Source organism: Lissotriton vulgaris, chromosome 7 (genome assembly GCF_964263255.1).
Source record: "Lissotriton vulgaris chromosome 7, aLisVul1.2, whole genome shotgun sequence".
Taxonomy (NCBI): Eukaryota; Metazoa; Chordata; class Amphibia; order Caudata; family Salamandridae; genus Lissotriton; species Lissotriton vulgaris.
Window position 1 is genome coordinate 51,262,191 of NC_141695.1, and position 17,822 is coordinate 51,280,012.

The window sequence follows — 17,822 nt, forward strand, 5'->3', positions numbered from 1 at the left end:
TTTTATGTCAAACCTGGATCTAAAAATAAACTGCACAAAAACGTTCTCTATGAACTGTGGCACAAGGAGTGTCAGCCAGAGAAAAATGATGTTTATCAATAATAGCCCCCTGGATTTCACCACAACTTTCCCTTATTTAGGTATCCTGTTCCATGAGTCGGGCACATGGACAAGTGCAATAAAAGCGAGAAGCCTACTGTTCTCTAAATCAATAATGGCTTTAAAAAATGTTATTAAGAAAATGGGTAAAAAAACGATCAGGGAAATTCTAACAATTTTTAACGCTACTTGTATATCAGTTGCTCTCTATGGCTCAGGACTCTGGGGATATGCCAATACAAACCCTTTCCAACTAGTAGAAAATATGTTCCTGAGACACATCTTAGCTGTAGCTGAGAGTATCTCGACTTTCATCTGCCATAAGGAACTAGGTCAGCCACATATTGGAGATATAATTAAAATTCAGCCAGTATTACTCTGGCACAGGGTTTTGGACTACATACTAGTGTTTATTAAACCATGCATTTCTGACGGACGTTTTAAAGTTAGAACATATGAATAGGATCAAATGGCTTGAGTACGTAAAATGCTTTCTTGCTGAAATAAATTGCCAAAACTATTTTGATGATCCTCTTTCAATGATAAATGTCCCAAGAAAGATAATGAAAAAACAATGCATGGAGTTCCTTGAAGAGTAAAGAGCTAAAGTAGAAGTAATGAAAAAGACTGTATTTTCCCATCAACTGATATTAACGCAGGACAAACCACAACCATATTTAACTCTGAATATGTCTAACTATGAAAGATTTGTCCTGACACGTTTCAGGTTGAACATACTTTTTAGACTTTTGAGTTTTCCTGTTATGAACAGTTGGTCTCGCGATTTAGTTATGTGCCCATGCGATGACTCTTTGACCCAATTGAATATTCATATCTTATTTTTCTGTAAATGTTATACATTGCCACGCAGAAACCTGATTATCCCGATTTTAAAGGAAATTAATGTAATCCGAAGTCGTCCAGCATTTTTAGAATTGCAGAGATTAGATACAGTTTTAACTGTTGTAACCATATCTGAATTTTTAAAAAAAAGTTTTCAAATTAAGAAAATCTATTTGTATGGACGAATTTTAATAGCTTGCTATGAACAAATCTGCCTTTTATGATATAATATGTAAAGAGATGTTTCTGTAATGATTTTATGTACTTTTATGGTTATTGTTGAATAACCGAATAAAGTTATAAATGAATCAATATGTTTGCCTATTTTTGGATGATACTATGATACTATTGTAAACTATATTTTGTTAACATTATTGTTTACCATGGTTTCTAATCCAAATGCAGAATTAAAGTACCCAATAATCTAATGCGCTACAGCACCAGGGATGCACTAAAACAGTACCCCAGTATTGGATTTACTGCTTCAGAATTCAATCCTCCCTTTTCAACGTTTGCTAATACATTTAAAGGCTTATGAATAGGGTCTTTTAAGATTTAATTGGAAAAATCAATTCAAGAATCACTAAATCCTTTCTCTAGGTCTCATTTCCTCCTCCACTAGGAAGATAAATCATTATGATTGGATGGGTGTGATGTCAAAATTCTTTGTATGAAATCTTTATTCAAGTATTTCAATGCCTGTGTCAGCCCTTCTAAGGTCCCCATCACATGATTTCATGTGTCTCAAAAGCTACCTTCTGGAACAATTTACTCAGCCCTAGCTAATGCAAGCACCCCATGTTTCAAACTGACACTGCACTATGTTGTGTTGTTTTTTCTTACATCTTATGTGTTTTGAGCATGAACTGACATGTTCTGCAATCCAGTCAAGTGTTTGAACATATGCATATATAAATTGTTGCAGTAAAGCAGTCTTTTGTCTATGGTTGTTTTGGGTTCATGCGAGGTTCTTTTGTTCACACAGATAAATGCATGCTGGAAACATGAGAAGAAGCAACCACACCACAGTTACAGACTTTATTATTTTAGGATTGTCTGATAATCCAAAGTTACAGTTTCCTCTTTTTATTATATTTTTATTCATTTACCTGGTAACTCTAGTTGGAAACACATCAATTATAATATTGATATCCTGTGATTCTCACCTGCACACCCCCATGTATGCTTTCCTCTGCAACCTGTCCTTCATTGATGTTTGTTACTCCTCTGTAACACTTCCTAAACTGATAGAAATACACTTATCACAGCACAAAGCTATTTCATTTGCAGGGTGTATGGCACAGCAATATTTCCTCGGTGTTAATGCAATTGCAGAATACAATACTCTAGCTATGATGGCATTTGACCGCTATGTGGCAATTTGCAAGCCCTTGCATTACACTGTTATTATGACTAAGAGGCTCTGTATCCTACTCTCAGGGGTATCATGGATTGCTGGCTTCTTGAATTTAATTCCATTTACAGTGTTGATATCTGGACTCTCCTTCTGCAACTCCAATGTGATCAACCACTTACTTTGTGATGTGAAGCCACTTATGCAGCTCTCTTGCAGCAGCACCCACACTCTTGCGATAATGATTCCGGTAGTGACAATGCTGTGTGGTTTCTGCCCATCCATATTAATATGTACTTCGTATGTTTACATAATATCAGCCATCTTCAAAATCAATTCTCATGAAGGAAGGAAGCGAGCATTCTCCACATGTTCATCCCATCTTATTATTGTTTGTTTATATTGCGGACTTATGATATGCACCTACATTGGTCCTGCCTCCATGGAATCTCTGGAGAAAGACAAAGTGCTGGCTGTGATGTACGCCAACGTTATTCCCATGTTGAACCCCATCATTTACAGTCTTAGAAACAGAGAAGTAAAATGTGCCCTGAAGAAGATCAAAGATCACCTGAAATCAACTGTTCTGCAATTATGCACCTGGCACAATTTTCCCACATAAAAAGTTGTCATCTGAGGTTACCTTTCCTAACAGGGTGTAACATTTCTTCAACTACCAGAGTCTTAACATCAGAGTCAAGGAATTTGCATGTTCATTGTATATTTTTCTTGTAAATCTTCTACTGCTACCTAGTAGATTGCAAATCCTTGCAACATGTTTGTTGTTTGAGTAAAGTTGTATGAAATTCGTATTTTTTTCTATTCCCCAGATGAACTATTTTGCAAACTTTTTTCCTGTGGTACCATGCAATACACTGACAAAGACACATTGCTCGCATCTTTCAAGACCTTTGTACATAAGTTAACCGGTAAAGGCAAATCAATTATTTCAGGGTATTTTGCCAAAAACTATGTATAATTTGCAAAAAAAGATCATAATTTCTCCCACCCCAAGAAGATTATAAGAAAACATACTGAGCTTAATCCAACAATGTATGAAATCCAAGGGGTGAATCAAATAAACTAAATAACTTTCTTGAGTAAGTCTTTTCTAGCATTTCAAACTTGTGTTTGCCTTCAAGCCATTACTGCCCTGCAAGTGGATAAAGACTATTTAAGTAAGCTTAATGTATGTTTACATTATTTTGTGTTGGTTTTTAGTCACTGGGAGTGCAATCGCACTCTCACATTTTGGAGGCACTATGTATGTACTATGTTATTCTATCAAAATAGGATCATCCTTTTTTTTTTAGATATATGTTCTATGATGATGATAGTTCTGTCTCTGAAAGCAACCTGACAGGTGGCAAAATGCAACTATTAAACATCATTAATGGATTATTCAAGTCTGCAGTGAAACGTCCTTTGATGCAGTTCGACAGGCAAGCCCAATCACTGCCCCACCCAAGTGTAAATGTGTGTATTTCATGTTGTTTTGCTCTGCTAGCAGGTCGATGGTGTGCTTTTTTACATCAGGAGTGGAGGTAACGTGGCTTAATGGTCTAGATAATGACTTTCAAACTGGGAAACGTGGTTCCAGTCTCAATGATGGCTCAACATACTGTGATTCTGAGCAAATCACTTAGGGTCTCATTTAAAAAATTTGGGTGCACTTAAGCGCATCAAGTGTTCCTGCTTTGCTGCTGTGTGTCAAAAAAAGGCAGGAATGTGCTGTTGCTACAAGATAATGTCCATCCCTGTCCCTTTCCCCTGCACTGATGCACAATAGGCTACCTTGCACTAATGTGCATGTGTTGTGAATGTGTTTGTGTATGAAGATACACCTTGAAATTAAAAAGAGATACACCAGCATGCACACTTTCAATGATTTGACAATAACCACCATGACAGCGGTTCCTGCCAATATAAAGCATTTTTACCTGGGCGGCAAATATTGTAGGAAAGTGGAGTATTTTGTATTGATGCTGGTTAGGTCTCACTATATAATACTCTCACAATAACCCAAACATTGTCCTTGGATTCACAATAATAAATATTTAGCTCAGTCCTGGCAGTGTGTCAAATACCAGTCGGGCTTTAGTAGAGGATCATGTGTGAATCATTTCAGAGTAGCATCATGGGTGATAAGTAATAGACAGGACTCAAAGAAAATCCAATATCATTTAAAAAAAATAAAGCTGATTTTTATAATAATTTAGACACCAAAGCAAATACAAACAGAGGCATATAACCAGAGTAATGGATTCTAGAAGAATCAATAAATCAGTGCAATCGACTGCGGTAAAACACTACCACTGTGGTCACTGTGAAAAAGCACTTGTGGCAACTGGTCACTTGAGGGTGGAGTTACATGGAACCCATAGGGTAAAGGTGATGCAGGTCCCAGGACCAAGCAACATGAGTCAGTTTAATGTTACCTGGGCCGAGACACCCGGGTAGCAGAGTTGTCCCGGATATCCTTTGTTCTGAAGCGGGAGCAGCAGGAGAGCTGAGTTCACTGCTTATACAGTGCTGAGGAGGAAACAGATGTAAAAGGCCAACAACAGGGCCACTGCTGTGGTCAGCATCAAGTAAAGATGGTGGTAACCAGACTGGTCACTAATGAGTCTTGGTAGCAATAAAGTCAACAAGATGATACTTTGACAACTCAAGGTCTGGGAGACAAATTTCGCTGCCAGAAACTTTCCGGAGACCAGGATTAAGTTTCCCACAACACAATGAACCATCTACTTTTGGGCCAGGTGACCAGTCATTCCTGGAGTCTGTTGTTATTAGAGGGGTGTAGAGGACTAGGTTCACTAGTCTGGGGGAGTCTGAAATTGTACTGGGCTAATAGCCCTAGTGGGTAATCCACCCCTGAGTTGACCACTAGCAGGACTCTTTGTCACCTATTTGCCAGCACAAACCAGGTAGACTACCCTAGGGGTTTGTCTAGCCCTCTGGGGGTGTTTGCCTCCTGACTAACTCATTTTCCTGCCTGCGGTGGATCAAATGTGCCTAGGAGCAGAGGGAGAGCAAATTCCTCCTGTGTGCAGATCATTGGCGGTGCATGCTTTGAAGCTTACTGCTTTGATGTACCACTTCAATAGCCATCCGGTCATGGTAGGGGGTGTAACCTTCTTTGTAGGAAGGCCTTTGGTTTTGACTCCAAAGAGTGTTCACACTGCTGGGCAGGAAGTCAGATTCCTTTATTGGTTGTAGCAGCAATATTACAGGAAAGGCTGCAGCAACCAGCTGGGCAACCTCTAATGTAGCCACCTTGGGGCATGACATATCAAACCTGACATTGGAATCATATCAGGGGTAAGAGGGAACGCTGTTTGATGCCAAACATAACCATATTAGGCAGTACCCTAATGGAGCTGGTAACCTCTGGGTGGCTGGGTGCCAGCTCATGTTATAATTTGGAACACTGATCACTTCTAGTAGCCCTTAATTAAAGGTGCTACTATAGGGACATATTGTGGGAAAATCCTCTTCTTTGCCCTGATCCCCACATTTTTTGATTGATACTGGTGATAACTGACTCTGATTGTGTGCCGGGGCTCTACTAACCAGACTCAGGGCTAGTGCACTGTGTAAAAGGTATTTGGTAATTAGGTGTAATTAAACTTGGTCTGAAAACCTACCTTTAAGCCCCTAGATAATGGTAGGGCATGTAGGTTTAGAGGCCCAGCAGATATAATGCAATTAAGTGTGCTGTGTTGCCTTCTGTCATTTGAAAGGCAGCCCTGCTTTGCAGGCTCCTATTAAATGTATATGATATGCAAATTCAACTTTGGAATTAAATTTACTTCCAAAGCTCCATACGACCTTGTTTTCACATATGAGACCTCTAATGTCTCCCCCAGGTGCTCCAGGGGTAGGCTGTCTTGTAAATGTAAGCTGTGACATCATGCAAGATGTTTTATATGCCCTGGTGAAGGTAAAACTGCCAATTTCAGTATTGCCCATTGTATAACAATGGCTACATAGGCTAACATAGGAATACTTTCTTAAAGTATAACTATTGAGTGAAGTGTGCTAAAATATACTACCATGGGGAGCACAACCGCCCCTAGTCTGGCGGGTCTGCATGTTGGGGCCTCTGAGGATCTATACCTACAATGAGGACAACATATGTTCTAACAACATCAGAGTATGGCGCAGATACATAGACACCGTTATAGTGCTAAGGACAGGGGATTTTAATACTGTTCAAATATTTCTGAAGTGGTTGAATGAGCGCAAACCTATAATATGTTTTATATCTACTATCACAAAAACTGAACTACCATTCCTGGTTCTGATCATTTAATGAAAAAATGGAGGGTTCTCCACCCGTGTGTACCGCAAACCCATGGATAAGGAATACATGCTCTCTTATGATAGCTGCCATCCAAACATAATTGCACAGACAGTGATAAGAAGAGAACACTCCGGCTGAGGGAACAGAAATGGGTGTACAGATTTAAAAGTCACATATCAGGACTAAATGATGACATTTCCTGGAATACCCTGAACAGAAAAGGGGCACTTTCTTTTTGCTATTCAGACTCTGGTCGGCCATGCCGCAATGCATTTTTCTGCTGGACTAGTTACTATGGGTGAGAAAGTTGGCTCCAAAATCTGCATTTAAACCTCCCCCACACCCTACACATACTTTAGGGTCACAATAGTGCATGACCACTCTTATTTCTCTCTGAGTCTAAGTGTTGGGTAGACTCACTCACTCACTAATTCCGACCAGTGACCTTGTTCCAGAAATGATGTCAGAAAACCAAGACCTCGCTTATACTCTTGTTAGAAAGCTGTTTACCCAGATGAACTTACCTTTTTCAACAAGAATCTGTTTCCCGGTTGAATACTTGGGAATATTTCTGATCTACAAATTTGAATGAGACTATCGATCATCCTATAGTAGAAATAAGAGGTTAGCACAGATAGTGTTTACTCCCGGAGACCTCAAGCATGAATATTTTATTACACAACTTCCTTTTGAATTAAAAGCACTTTTGCTCTGTCTTTGATATTACTCTGACCCCTTCTCAATAAAGTTGATTGAACATGACAGAAAACCCTTGCCAATCACGCACTGACATCATTGATGTCCCAAGCATGTGACCGGCACCGCCCCTGTAAGATGGGAAGGGCAGCAGAGAGCCTTACCTCCTTCAAGGTGAGGTTCTGGAAACTTTCTGAGTGGTGTACCCACCTTCACAGAGTATGGAGGACACGGGCGGTGTACGATCTGGCCTCATTTTAATCTAATTTATGATGACGTTCCTACATTAATTATGGGAACATGAAAATGGATCTTTGGTAGGGAAACCGCTAAACAAATCCATGATGGCTACAGCATGCTCCTGGGCTGCCACATATCCCCTTGCAACACCTACGGGTTCTAGACCTTTTTTCTCCCACATAACTCAGTTGGAGATCGTACATCTGAAACATTAATATTTCTACTTTTTTCTTGTCAGTTCGGATTATTGGCACCATATTTTTTGGGCACTTCTTAGAGTCAAGACGGAGTGCATACCAGACCATGTACCATTTTTCTGTCTCCATTTTCATTCCATACAAGAGATTATGCATACTGATGGCATCCAGTATATATGTATACACATGTGTTTGTGTCTCCTTCAGAGATTGACTAAAGGGGTCACCACTCAAATAAGTCTGCATATTTATTTACTGTTCCTTCCAGCCAACTCGACCTAAGTTACTTCCAACCACTCTCAAATTATCATCTGCCATGTAGCAAATGAGGCAAGAGAGGACGTGCCTGCTACAGCAAACAGGATTCCAGGGGGACTCCAATGCTCTCATTCTGGCTGCAGTCCTTTTCTCTCATTCAAGTTAGGGGTGTGGCTCTGTGATTAAACTGAGGCTGAGCACTGCCCAGTGCAGACCTGCTGTGGCGCTGACACCCAGATGCGCATATGGCTAAACGAAAAAATACTGATTATTTGATCAAATAATTGATTTGATTTTTAACCTTTCTGATTCAATATTTTCTGAGTGGGATGTGCTATGCTGCTTTATTGACTACTATTATTTTATGTTTCTTTTAAGCAATGTTTTTTGTAATGATGATGTTGTCTGTATTCTTTTATGGTGGTCCTATCAACCAAATAAAGAAGTATGAGATCTTAAATACTTTTTGTACATATCATTTACAACACTTCTACCCAGGTAACAGGTTCAAAGCTTCCACAGAGCACGGCCAAAATATGGGCAAGTTTTATAGTTTTGGAGGCGACAAAATCATTTAGGGGTTTATTAGGACGGGAGTCTGATGGCTGCCGCCGGGCCGGCGTCGGTCATCCGCCCGCGATCCCAACCCAGAAAACCACCGGTCCAATTAGCATGCCGGTGATGACCGCGGCAGTGAGATTTTCTTTCCGCAACTTTTCCGCCGGTAGCAGTCCGCACGCTTGCCTGGCGGGTGGGTTGGACCTCTAAAATGGGGCCGGTCCAGGGCCAGGCTCTGCCGGCATGATTATGATGCAGGCAGAATCCAGCCTCGAAAAGGCCTGTGGAGAATGTCTCCGGGGGCCCGTTGTGGGCCCCAAATGTGTTTGGGGGTGTGGGTATACTGGGCATGTTCCTGTACCAGGTGGTAGGAACTGTGCAGTGCCTGCCACTCACTGCAGGGTTATGTTGGACATGCTTTTTTGAACATCGCAGCGGTGCTGCTGGCAGCAGCAACCGCCGTAATGTTAAATGCTGCAATCGTACAGTCTGGTCAGATTTCGACTGCGGCGCATATTAATTGGACGGGCGGACATGCTGTGGTGCTAGGGGGCAGTGTTTTCAGGCTACCATAGCGGTCAGAGTGATTTTCTGACCACCATCCGCATAGACCCCCTAAGTGACCATATCTTGTTATGTTGAAAACAACAGGTAACAAATGGTGGACATGTGCAGGGAAAAGGAGTGACCGGATTTCGAAATGATGAGCTAATTACAGGCAGAAGGTATCAAAGACAAATGATAAAGGGTGAAAAATATTGAAGAAGGAGTAGATGAAGGTAGTGTATGCTGTGAAAAAGCAAAGAATTTCTGTTTTAGAAGGTTTCTGTTGCATTGCATAAGAAGGCATTCCAGAGTATAATGCTGAAAGAAAGGAGATATATCATTATAAAGACTGCAGATAAAATACAAAAAGAGCTGAGAATCATCAGCATTGAGTTGGTAAATGAGGTTAAAACAAGCAACAATCCCTGAGGGAAAAAAGATGTAGAGAGGAGAAATGAACCTTGAGTACCAAACAGGGAAAATTAAGAAATGGGCAATACACTACCTCAATCAACACAGATATGCAACTGAAATATGAGAAAGATAACAAGAAGAATGCAATGCCAGAAATTAAAAAAAAAAAAAAACAGAGAAGGCCATATAAAAAACAAGATAGTTTCGTCTGATCAAAAGAAAGTACATTTTCCAGAGACAACAAGTTTTCACTGAGTAGACTAGGAAGAAGCATGCTTAGAAAAGGAAGAACCTGGATGTGACTAGCAAAGAAAGTCAAGTGTTGGAAGAGGACCCAAATTTTCATAGGTTGAGGCAGAAATGCGAGATGAGATGTAAGATATAAAACAGTAGGCACGGAATACCAAGAGTGGGAGTTTTTGATAATAGGTGAAATATTGTCATGTTTACAGAAAAGGATGGAAAATAAATAAGAGAGCCTGATTGAAGACGGAAGAACAAAATGGAAAAAGGCAAGTATATATATCAAGGGTAAGAGAGACTGGTACATGATCAGATAGCGCCAGTCAAAAGGTGACTTACTGAAAGAAAGGTGAAGTTCATAGTCAGTAAAATGAGATAACAAAGAAATGGAGAGATTTGGTGCTAAGGGAATAGGAGAAGACAGAAAATATGTTAGAGCATAGACAATTGTTTGTTTGAGGTTAAAAACAAGTCCATGCATTGAATGGATGTAAAGAATGAATATGATTAGGAAGTAGTACTGAGTTGAGGGGGACGTAAATTCAGAAATAAAGAACAACATATTATCAGTGTAGGTATATTGTAAGTTACAGTAATATCCCAAAAATAAACAAAGGTGAGGAAGTTGGAGTAGAGAGCAAATGGACTACTAAGTTCAATGCAGAAGAAAGAAAGAGGATATGGGGTATGATAGACAATTTAAAATGCTACTGAAAGAGGATGAATACAGGAGCTAGAGAGAAATGCGGCACTAGAAAAAATATGAACAGAATATAAATCAGAAATCTAAGAGTGAAAGAAAGCATATCAGTCCCCCTGCTAATGGCTGATGAGCATGGGGTGCCTGTATCTAATCTGTCCATCAACTGTGGTTTTTGCATTTGTCACCCCGAGTGGGATGGGTATGCTCAGACGTGAGTCCCATGCTCTCCACACCACTGGATTCAAGCAAGGCTGAAGACAGCTGAAGTGCCAGAAACAGTTCCTCGGAAGCTTGTTTCCGGTCCAGGGAAGGCATGGCTTGGCAGTTCGGGCTGGACTGTTCCCATGAGACTGATTTGCATATCTGTCTGAACTGGAGTGGTGTGGAGTGCAAAAAAATGATGGATTTAGGCCCAGATCTTTGTACTGTGGTGAATGTATGAGATTGTTCTGCATTCTGTCCATCAACTGTGGTTTTTGCATTTGCATCTAAGATAAAGCACACATCGGTGGTTTCGAAGGTCTGCGAGCTAGGACCGGAGGTCCTGTTTCAGGGATGCATCATGCAGCAGCGGCTCTGAATGCAAAGCTGCAAGGAGATACGTAATGCTGTATTGGTTCTGCCTGAGAGACAATTGCAGAGTCGGCAGGGCACCTTCAGATGTACATCAAAGGAGGCACGACTGGGGTGGCCCACTTGGGGGGCAAGACTCACAGTAGACAGAGTCAAGGTGCTGGGCCCAATGTGGATAGAGCCTTCTCTGTCTCTGTGGCTCTAATTATGAGCCAGTCAGATTTCCCTTGGAGTCACTCTGTTTGTCGGGTTCAGAATGAAGGTCAAGTACTTCTCACTCAGCAGTACATTAGGGCAACACTTGTAATACACCTTCTGGCAGCTTAGCAGTACTTCATTTGAGTCTCCCACAGGTCCAGAGCTGTTTTGAAGAGTTGGGTGCAAGGTTCCAATATTTATACTTTGTGCCAGCTATGAAGTAGAAGACCTTTCTACAGGTTACCACTCCAGAGGTGGTTTTAATGTTCTGCCTCATTGCCCTGGTCCTCAACCTGTCAAGGGCACAAAAGACTGGCGGAAACCCTGTGTGAGTGTGCTGAGGCAAGGACTTTGTGATGTGCAAGTATGGTAGATGATAGCTCCTCTGCCATCATGCCAAAGATTGCTCATTGTCAACACCTCTTTCCTCTTGTATCACTGTCTGGCAGCGACATACAAATATCGACCGCTAGCCACACGTAGGTGACCCAGGATATAGGCTGCAGGCACCAAATGGTTAGGGCAATAATATGACAACTTTCCTAAAGTGAAAACCTATAGTATGCTTGGGTCCACCTGCAAACTAGATGGGACCTGAAATACTTTGTATACAAAAAATGACCTAGTTACTTTAATCCACAGAGCAATTAAACAAATAACTAGCCGACGTCTTAAATCTGCAAGCTTGTGTGATTTATTCCACTTTTCTTTTTAGAAAAATGTTAAATGCATTTTCATCATGTAATCATAAAGGACAACAAAATATTCAAACAATTTGCTGGCATAAACATTTTGCAAATATACAGTGAACATCAGACGTGGTACACAAATACATACATTATACAAATTTGAATACACAACATAGAACACCGGTCCTTGACTGAAAAGTAACGATTAAACTTCGGCGAAGAATGAACAAAATATACAAACACTAAACGTGTAATATCTCCTGCCTGTGTACAGCTCTGGGACATGTCATTCTTAGTGTTATCAAAAGGTGAGCAGTAAATTATAAGCTTTCTCCCTGAGCACTCTGGAGGTGTCTTGTCCTAGATGTGGAGGTTGATGTGTTTCCAACCCTGCAACCATTATGGGGTTTTCATCAGGACCTGGACATGCTAAGGTCTGTTCAAAGGGAACAAAAAAATGGGGTGTATGTTACTACCATATTACCACCTAACAAACAAATTATGGACTGTCCACTGCGAAGACTAACTTTATTCTAAATGTACCTCATTTAGGCTGAAATCCTCCATAGTGAGTTAGGTTTGGAACAAAAGGCGTAGTTGTATCCACTGCCAGTCATACTTATGAAATGGGGTGTGTCTCAAACTGTGGTGAGGTGATCTTGATCAGCGGAATGTTTGCTAAATGTGCAAGGGATGCAGAATTTTTTAGTAACCCGAGCGTGTTTCTGCTGGCACGCAGGAAGAGATTTTTGAAGAGTGTAAGTGTCAGTGCAACGCGGATGAGATTACTGCAGCGTTGCTTAAAAGAGTTAACTACAAAATCGAACAATTGTTTGAGCTCGCATCGGTTTGGCACACAGGTGTCCGCTTCCTCACCATGGAGGAACGAAGCATTCCACCGCAACATTCTCTATAACAAATACACGGACACGAATCAAAGTCAGGTGTGTTTAATTAGGCGCGCAAAGATATGTGTGACAGAAGTCTACGTATTACTGCGCGCTGGTGTCAGCTTCTCACAAAAAGGGAACAGTGTCACTTGCCTGTTTATGAAATATCATGTCGGTTTGATCAAATATTTCTGTGATCAGTTACTGTTTGAGAAACCCAGAAGGTGTAAGCTTTCTGGTGTTAAAACTACATGCACTACATGTACCAGAGTGCCAAGGGGCGACCCGGAGGAGAGGCTAGTGGTGTGAGATCCATCTTGGTTGTACTTAAACGGCTCCCGTGAGCCCTGAGCTGACGAGCTCTTGGAGACGCACCTGTGGGCCGGAAAGGCATCAGGGCCTGTGACGGTTACTTGGCGGCTTCTCATCCACCCCAAACACTGCTCTGCTGACGAGGGAAACTGTCCCGAAACCCGGGCCATGTCTCGGGTCCAGAGAACTTGGGAATAATGAGTAACTACTTGCACCAACTGTGGTGAACTACTTTTTACTCGTCCATCTACATGCACTACATGTACCAGAGTGCCAAGGGGCGACCCGGAGGAGAGGCTAGTGGTGTGCGATCCATCTTGGTTGTACTTAAACGGCTCCCGTGAGCCCTGAGCTGAAGAGCTCTTGGAGACGATCCTGCGCGCCGGAGAGGCATCAGGGCCTGTGACGGTTACTTGGCGGCCTTCTCATCCACCCCAAACACTGCTCTGCTGACGAGGGAAACTGTCCCGAAACCCGGGCCATGTCTCGGGTCCAGATAACTTGGGGATAATGAGTAACTACTCGCACCAACTGTGGTGAACTACTTTTCACTCGTCCATCTATATGCACTACATGTACCAGAGTGCCAAGGGGCGACCCGGAGGAGAGGCTAGTGGTGTGCGATCCATCTTGGTTGTACTTAAACGGCTCCCGTGAGCCCTGAGCTGACGAGCTCTTGGAGACGCACCTGCGCGCCGGAGAGGCATCCGGGCCTGTGACGGTTACTTGGCGGCCTTCTCATCCACCCAAAACACTGCTCTGCTGACGAGGGAAACTGTCCCGAAACCCGGGCCATGTCTCGGGTCCAGAGAACTTGGGGATAATGAGTAACTACTCGCACCAACTGTGGTGAACTACTTTTTACTCGTCCATCTACATGCACTACATGTACCAGAGTGCCAAGGGGCAACCCGGAGGAGAGGCTAGTGGTGTGAGATCCATCTTGGTTGTACTTAAACGGCTCCCGTGAGCCCTGAGCTGACGAGCTCTTGGAGACGCACCTGCGCGCCGGAGAGGCAACAGGGCCTGTGACGGTTACTTGGCAGCCTTCTCATCCACCCCAAACACTGCTCTGCTGACGAGGGAAAGTGTCCCGAATCCCGGGCCATGTCTCGGGTCCAGAGAACTTGGGGATAATGAGTAACTACTCGCACCAACTGTGGTGAACTAATTTTACTCGTCCATCTACATGCACTACATGTACCAGAGTGCCAAGGGGCGACCCGGAGGAGAGGCTAGTGGTGTGCGATCCATCTTGGTTGTACTTAAACGGCTCTCGGGAGCCCTGAGCTGACGAGCTCTTGGAGACGCACCTGCGCGCCGGAGAGGCATCAGGGCCTGTGACGGTTACTTGGCAGCCTTCTCATCCACCCCAAACACTGCTCTGCTGACGAGGGAAACTGTCCCGAAACCCGGTCCATGTCAAGGGTCCAGAGAACTTGGGGATAATGAGTAACTACTCGCACCAACTGTGGTGAACTACTTTTTACTCGTCCATCTACATGCACTACATGTACCAGATTGCCAAGGGGCGACCCGGAGGAGAGGCTAGTGGTGTGCGATCCATCTTGGTTGTACTTAAACGGCTCCCGTGAGCCCTGAACTGACGAGCTCTTGGAGACGCACATGCGTGCCGGAGAGGCATCAGGGCCTGTGACGGTTACTTGGAGGCCTTCTCATCCACCCCAAACACTGCTCTGCTGAAGAGGGAAACTGTCCCGAAACCCGGGCCATGTCTCGGGTCCAGAGAACTTGGGGATAATGAGTAACTGCTTTCACCAACTGTGGTGAACTACTTTTCACTCGTCCATCTACATGCACTACATGTACCAGAGTGCCAAGGGGCGACCCGGAGGAGAGGCTAGTGGTGTGCGATCCATCTTGGTTGTACTTAAACGCTCCCATGAGCCCTGAGCTGACGAGCTCTTGGAGACGCACCTGCACGCCGGAGAGGAATCAGGGCCTGTGACGGTTACTTCGCGGCCTTCTCATCCACCCCAAACACTGCTCTGCTGACGAGGGAAACTGTCCCGAAACACGGGCCATGTCTCGGGTCCAGAGAACTTGGGGATAATGAGTAACTACTCGCACCAACTGTGGTGAACTATTTTTTACTCGTCCATCTACATGCACTACATGTACCAGAGTGCCAAGGGGCGACCCGGAGGAGAGGCTAGTGGTGTGCGATCCATCTTGGTTGTACTTAAACGGCTCCCGTGAGCCCTGAGCTGACGAGCTCTTGGAGACGCACCTGCGCCCCGGAGAGGCATCAGGGACTGTGACGGTTACTTGGCGGCCTTATCATCCACCCCAAACACTGCTCTGCTGACGAGGGAAACTGTCCCGAAACACGGGCCATGTCTCGGGTCCAGAGAACTTGGGGATAATGAGTAACTACTCGCACCAACTGTGGTAAACTACTTTTTCTTTGTCCATCTACATGCACTACATGTACCAGAGTGCCAAGGGGCGACCCAGAGGAGAGGCTAGTGTGTGCGATCCATCTTGGTTGTACTTAAACGGCTCCCGTGAGCCCTGAGCTGACGAGCTCTTGGAGACGCACCTGCGCGCCGGAGAGGCATCAGGGCCTGTGACGGTCACTTGGCGGCCTTCTCATTCACCCCAAACACTGCTCTGCTGACGAGGGAAACTGTCCTGAAACCCGGGCCATGTCTCGGGTCCAGAGAACTTGGGGATAATGAGTAACTACTCGCACCAACTGTGTTGAACTACTTTTTACTCGTCCATCTACATGCACTACATGTACCAGAGTGCCAAGGGGCGACCCGGAGGAGGGGCTAGTGGTGTGCAATCCATCTTGGTTGTACTTAAACGGCTCCCGTGAGCCCTGAGCTGACGAGCTCTTGGAGACGCACCTGCGTGCCGGAGAGGCATCAGGGCCTGTGACGGTTACTTGGCGGCCTTCTCATCCACCCCAAACACTGCTCTGCTGATGAGGGAAACTGTCCCAAAACCCGGGCCATGTCTCGGGTCCAGAGAACTTGGGGATAATGAGTAACTACTCGCACCAACTGTGGTGAACTACTTTTTACTCGTCCATCTACATGCACTACATGTACCAGAGTGCCAAGGGCCAACCCGGAGGAGAGGCTAGTGGTGTGCGATCCATCTTGGTTGTATTAAAACTAAGTAAGCACTGGCATGGACTCTTTGAATTGGAAAACATGAATATGGCCAAATGCATTGTGGGCAATTGAGTCCCTACATGTATGGTGGCTTTTCCACAGTTGGAAGTTCACATTTTTATCTATATTCAACCAATCTCAGACATCTCATTTAACCCTTTTAAGACTATCAAATTTCATAATAAGATAGACATCCTTTTGTAAGAGCACATTTTCCACGTCACCCCCTTAAGGACTGGGTATGATGGCACAGAGTACTGTCCACTTGAAGTCTTTATCAGTATGATATTTTTCCAAAAAACGGTTCATCATGGGAGCAGTGAGTGTTTTATTTTTGATCCTGGAGTGATGTTGTACGATTCTTAGTTTGAAGTTTGAACTCTTGGTTGTTTTTGCCAATATATATCTTCTGCCATGGACATAGTACGGCATACACCACATTTCTGGTTTTACAGTTAGTAAATTCATTATGTTGCCAACTAATATGGCCATTTGTGAAGGTGGTACCTTCAATGGTCGAACTGCATACTGAGCAAATACCCCACTTGTGATGTCCTTGTACTGGTTTTAAGTTGAGTATGGAGCGACGTGTGTCCAGTCATCTTGTCTCCAATTCTTTAGCACCAACTACTTGATGCCCAATACTGCAATTATTTTTGAGAAAAAAAATTGTCTGCCCTATATTTCTTACAGAACCTTCTATTAAGTGCCAGTTGCTCTTGATAATCTTCTTGAAGGAGTCAGTATGTGGTCCAAATGTGGTCACGCACAACATGCGTTCTGTTGGTGGCTTTTGCTTTTTGATGCTCTTAGGCTGTATACCACACCCGCTTCATGGAGTGTTTTATACGTTTTTTGGGGTAGACTCTTTCTTTCAGTTCATCAACAAGTAGTTCTGCACGATGCTCGTAATCTTCTCTTCTTGTGCAATTATGTCTGCAATGTAAAACCTGCCCATATGATACATTTTCTTTCAAATGTATGGGATGGTAGCTTCTATAGTGGAGAGCATTGTTCTTGTCTGTTGGTTTGGTGTGAAGGGTCGTAATTAACCATGTTGGTGATGATTTAACTTCAAGATCTAGATCAAGATCTAGGGAGGCTGAACTTTTTCTGTTGTATGACAGACTGAATTGTATGTCTGGATTGCGTTATTGAGCCATGTATGAAACTCGTTTAACGATGACTCATCTTCTTCCCAGATATACCACACATCGTCACTGTATCAAAACCATTTGACAATTCTTGTTATTATTGTTATAAATGTAAGAACTACAAAAGGACCCCACACCAGTTTAGAAAAATATCCAATTTTTTTTATATACTTTAGACTAGACCCAAAATTATAAAAATCTGCAATACAGTACCTCAAAATCTTCAGTTATCAAAACAACCTTGAAAAACAGTTCCTTGAAGTCGATAGCTCTGTCCAGGGCTATCCTGGCTTCGTGAGCAAACAAATCCAAACAGTTCTGGCTGACCACAGCGTCGCAGGCCAGCTTTCGTGTCAGTAAGACCCGCAAACAGTAACTTTTAGAAATGCAGGGCATTGGT